The sequence below is a fragment of the Astyanax mexicanus genome, unplaced genomic scaffold, assembly GCF_023375975.1.
Source record: "Astyanax mexicanus isolate ESR-SI-001 unplaced genomic scaffold, AstMex3_surface scaffold_93, whole genome shotgun sequence".
Taxonomy (NCBI): Eukaryota; Metazoa; Chordata; class Actinopteri; order Characiformes; family Acestrorhamphidae; genus Astyanax; species Astyanax mexicanus.
The window spans coordinates 35,001-40,000 of NW_026040103.1; the positions used below are offsets into that span (position 1 = coordinate 35,001).

A 5,000-nucleotide genomic window follows, 5' to 3' on the forward strand; every position below is an offset into this window, starting at 1 on the left:
TGCTCAGGACACCGTTTTTTCAAGTCATTAAAAGGCCGAAGGGAATCCCTGTAGTTCCCGACGTCGGGCCGTGGCTTGAACATTTTTTGTTTGTGGAAATGGGAGTCGCGCCTACTGGGAGGCACTACCAACCCAAGTCCCGGTAATGATCCTTCCGCAGGTTCACCTACGGAAACCTTGTTACGACTTTTACTTCCTCTAGATGATCAAGTTCGATCGACTTTTCAGCACAGCACCAAGGCCCCGCGAAGGAGCCCCGGCGTGGCCGATCCGAGGACCTCACATAACCATCCAATCGGTAGTAGCGACGGGCGGTGTGTACAAAGGGCAGGGACTTAATCAGCGCGAGCTGATGACCCGCACTTACTGGGAATTCCTCGTTCATGGGGAATAATTGCAATCCCCAATCCCCGTCACGAACGGGTTTAAGCGGATTACCCGCGCCTCTCGGCGTAGGGTAGGCACACGCTGGCCCGGCCATTGTGGCGCGCGTGCAGCCCCGGACATCTAAGGGCATCACAGACCTGTTATTGCTCCATCTCGCGTGGCTATACGCCACTGGTCCCTCTAAGAAGTTAACCGCGACCGCGGGGGGCCGCGTAACTATTTAGCACGAAGGAATCTCGTTCGTTATCGGAATTAACCAGACAAATCACTCCACCAACTAAGAACGGCCATGCACCACCACCCACAGAATCGAGAAAGAGCCATCAGTCTGTCAATCCTTTCCGTGTCCGGGCCGGGTGAGGTTCCCCGTGTTGAGTCAAATTAAGCCGCAGGCTCCACTCCTGGTGGTGCCCTTCCGTCAATTCCTTTAAGTTTCAGTTTTGCAACCATACTCCCCCCGGAACCCAAAGACTCTGGTTTCCCCGCACGCTGCCCGGCGGGTCATGGGAATAACGCCGCCGGATCGCGGGTCGGCATAGTTTACGGTCGGAACTACGACGGTATCTGATCGTCTTCGAACCTCCGACTTTCGTTCTTGATTAATGAAAACATTCTTGGCAAATGCTTTCGCTTTCGTCCGTCTTGCGCCGGTCCAAGAATTTCACCTCTAGCGGCGCAATACGAATGCCCCCGGCCGTCCCTCTTAATCATGGCCCTGGTTCAGGAAACCCACAAAATAGAACCGGAGTCCTATTCCATTATTCCTAGCTCAGGCATTCAGGCGAGTTTGGTGCCCGCTTTGAACACTCTGATTTTTTCAAAGTAAACGCTCCGGACCCCTGAGGACCGGACACCCAACCAAGGGCATCCGGGGGGCGCCGGGAGGCAGGGTCTGGGACAGGCGGTAGCTCGCCTCGCGGCGGACCGCCAGCCCACTCCCGAAGTCCAACTACGAGCTTTTTAACTGCAGCAAATTTAATATACGCTATTGGAGCTGGAATTACCGCGGCTGCTGGCACCAGACTTGCCCTCCAATGGGTCCTCACCCATGTGTTTAGGATACGTTCATTCCGATTACAGGGCCTCGAAAGAGACCTGCATCGTTATTTTTCGTCACTACCTCACCGTGTCGGTAATGGGTAATTTGCGCGCCTGCTGCCTTCCTTGGATGTGGTAGCCATTTCTCAGGCTCCCTCTCCGGAATCGAACCCTGATTCCCCGTTACCCGTGGTCACCATGGTAGCCCCCTATGCTACCATCGACAGCTGATAGGGCAGACATTCGAATGAGACGTCGCCGCCGCGGTGGGCGCGCGATCGACCCGAGGTTATCTAGAGTCACCAAAGGGCCGGGGGAAACCCTCGCGGGTCCCCCCGGGTGGGTTTTGGGTCTGATAAATGCACGCATCCCGGCCCCCCCGAGAGAGGACCGGTCAGCGCTCGTTTGCATGTATTAGCTCTGGAATTACCACAGTTATCCGAGTAACGTGTGGAGCGATCAAAGGAACCATAACTGATTTAATGAGCCATTCGCAGTTTCACTGTACCTTCCGTGTGCACTTAGACCTGCATGGCTTAATCTTTGAGACAAGCATATGTTACTGGCAGGATCAACCAGGTTGCTGCGAGTGGTTTTTGTCACAGAAAAAACCATTGGTTCTTAGAGGGGAGAGGGATCGGCCCCGTACCGTCCGAAGAACCCCCCGGGGAGGGGGGGACGGGCGGAGAGGCTCGTCCGAGCTCACCCCTCATTGCTCCCAGTGGAAATTAGTGTGGCAACTCCGCTGCGCGAGTTCCCGCTTGCTTCGGGGATAACAAGGAAACGCTCGTTCCGAAACCGGGGGTCCGGAGCTTTTTGAAGCCGGGTGCTGGAGCTCGGGGGCCGCGAGGACCACCGAGGCATCGAGTCCGACGGCTCCGGGCCGACCGGTTATCGTGTTAGGGCAGATTGCGATATAGACGGGCCGTCTACGACTCCCTCGGATAGGTTCGGAAAGGTCCTCCCCCTGACGGAGGACCCCCCTGGAGGCTAACCCGCTGGGTCGGGTAGGAACGCACCGCGCACAGTGGCCACGGAGGGCCGCGCGGTTGCCTACCCAGGCGGGCTTGGTAGTCCATTCGATCGGGTCAAAATAATAAAAGAGATACCCCCCCTGGAACCGTCTCTGGAAGTTTGGTTTTTCCTCCGTACCGCCTGGGGGGCGGGGGGCGGGACGGAGGCCGACCTGCGGAGCTTCATGGTCGGGTAGGATCGGGTCCGTGTTATAGTGTCCAAAAATCCACTTTGGAACTATTAATGGGGCTTTATTTAAGCTCTGCCATGCTTAGAAATGAATGGAGAATCATCTCCAGTGCTTGGACCCCTATAGATTGCCACTCTCCTCAACAGTCCGACGGCACCCCTTTGAAAAACCCCCCGACGAAAAATCCTCCAGAGCGCGGGCGAACTCGCTCCGAGGCCGACCGGAGTGCACCTTCGTCGGGCAAGGGAGTCGGGCGAAGGGGGTCAGAAATCCTGGAGCTCGCCACCCTCACTAGTTTTTGGCGTGAAATGGTAGACCAAAAGTGGGGACTTAGAAAAATTTCGCACTTTTTCGACCTACCACTGGTAGACCGAGTGGGACTTAGTCATTTTTTCAGCTTTTTCGGGCCTACCACTGGTAGACCAAGTTGGACTTAGTCATTTTTTCAGCTTTTTCGAGCCTACCACTGGTAGACCAAGTGGGACTTAGTCATTTTTTCAACTTTTCGAGCCTACCACTGGTAGACCAAGTTGGACTTAGTCATTTTTTCGACTTTTCAGAGCTACCACTGGTAGACCAAGTTGGACTTAGTCATTTTTTCAACTTTTCGAGCCTACCACTGGTAGACCAAGTTGGACTTAGTCATTTTTTCGACTTTTCAGAGCTACCACTGGTAGACCAAGTTGGACTTAGTCATTTTTTCAACTTTTCGAGCCTACCACTGGTAGACCAAGTTGGACTTAGTCATTTTTTCGACTTTTCAGAGCTACCACTGGTAGACCAAGTTGGACTTAGTCATTTTTTCAACTTTTCGAGCCTACCACTGGTAGACCAAGTTGGACTTAGTCATTTTTTCAACTTTTCGAGCCTACCACTGGTAGACCAAGTTGGACTTAGTCATTTTTTCGACTTTTCAGAGCTACCACTGGTAGACCAAGTTGGACTTAGTCATTTTTTCAACTTTTCGAGCCTACCACTGGTAGACCAAGTGGGACTTAGTCATTTTTTCAACTTTTCGAGCCTACCACTGGTAGACCAAGTTGGACTTAGTCATTTTTTCAACTTTTCGAGCCTACCACTGGTAGACCAAGTTGGACTTAGTCATTTTTTCAACTTTTCGAGCCTACCACTGGTAGACCAAGTTGGACTTAGTCATTTTTTCGACTTTTCAGAGCTACCACTGGTAGACCAAATGGGACTTAGTCATTTTTTCAACTTTTCGAGCCTACCACTGGTAGACCAAGTTGGACTTAGTCATTTTTTCAACTTTTCGAGCCTACCACTGGTAGACCAAGTGGGACTTAGTCATTTTTTCAACTTTTCGAGCCTACCACTGGTAGACCAAGTTGGACTTAGTCATTTTTTCGACTTTTCAGAGCTACCACTGGTAGACCAAGTTGGACTTAGTCATTTTTTCAACTTTTCGAGCCTACCACTGGTAGACCAAGTTGGACTTAGTCATTTTTTCGACTTTTCAGAGCTACCACTGGTAGACCAAGTTGGACTTAGTCATTTTTTCAACTTTTCGAGCCTACCACTGGTAGACCAAGTTGGACTTAGTCATTTTTTCGACTTTTCAGAGCTACCACTGGTAGACCAAGTTGGACTTAGTCATTTTTTCAACTTTTCGAGCCTACCACTGGTAGACCAAGTTGGACTTAGTCATTTTTTCAACTTTTCGAGCCTACCACTGGTAGACCAAGTTGGACTTAGTCATTTTTTCGACTTTTCAGAGCTACCACTGGTAGACCAAGTTGGACTTAGTCATTTTTTCAACTTTTCGAGCCTACCACTGGTAGACCAAGTGGGACTTAGTCATTTTTTCAACTTTTCGAGCCTACCACTGGTAGACCAAGTTGGACTTAGTCATTTTTTCAACTTTTCGAGCCTACCACTGGTAGACCAAGTTGGACTTAGTCATTTTTTCAACTTTTCGAGCCTACCACTGGTAGACCAAGTTGGACTTAGTCATTTTTTCGACTTTTCAGAGCTACCACTGGTAGACCAAATGGGACTTAGTCATTTTTTCAACTTTTCGAGCCTACCACTGGTAGACCAAGTTGGACTTAGTCATTTTTTCAACTTTTCGAGCCTACCACTGGTAGACCAAGTTGGACTTAGTCATTTTTTCAACTTTTCGAGCCTACCACTGGTAGACCAAGTTGGACTTAGTCATTTTTTCGACTTTTCAGAGCTACCACTGGTAGACCAAGTTGGACTTAGTCATTTTTTCGACTTTTCGAGCCTACCACTGGTAGACCAAGTTGGACTTAGTCATTTTTTCAACTTTTCGAGCCTACCACTGGTAGACCAAGTTGGACTTAGTCATTTTTTCGACTTTTCAGAGCTACCACTGGTAGACCAAGTTGGA

At 50.5% G+C, this 5,000-nt stretch overlaps 1 non-coding gene across 1 annotated transcript; it reads right to left on the reverse strand.

The window, feature by feature from the left end:
* Window positions 1–143: 143 nt before the first annotated feature.
* Window positions 144–2,007, reverse strand: LOC125798910 (18S ribosomal RNA). The gene has a single exon (XR_007437697.1). It is a non-coding gene; the product is annotated as an 18S ribosomal RNA (ribosomal RNA).
* Window positions 2,008–5,000: the final 2,993 nt, after the last annotated feature.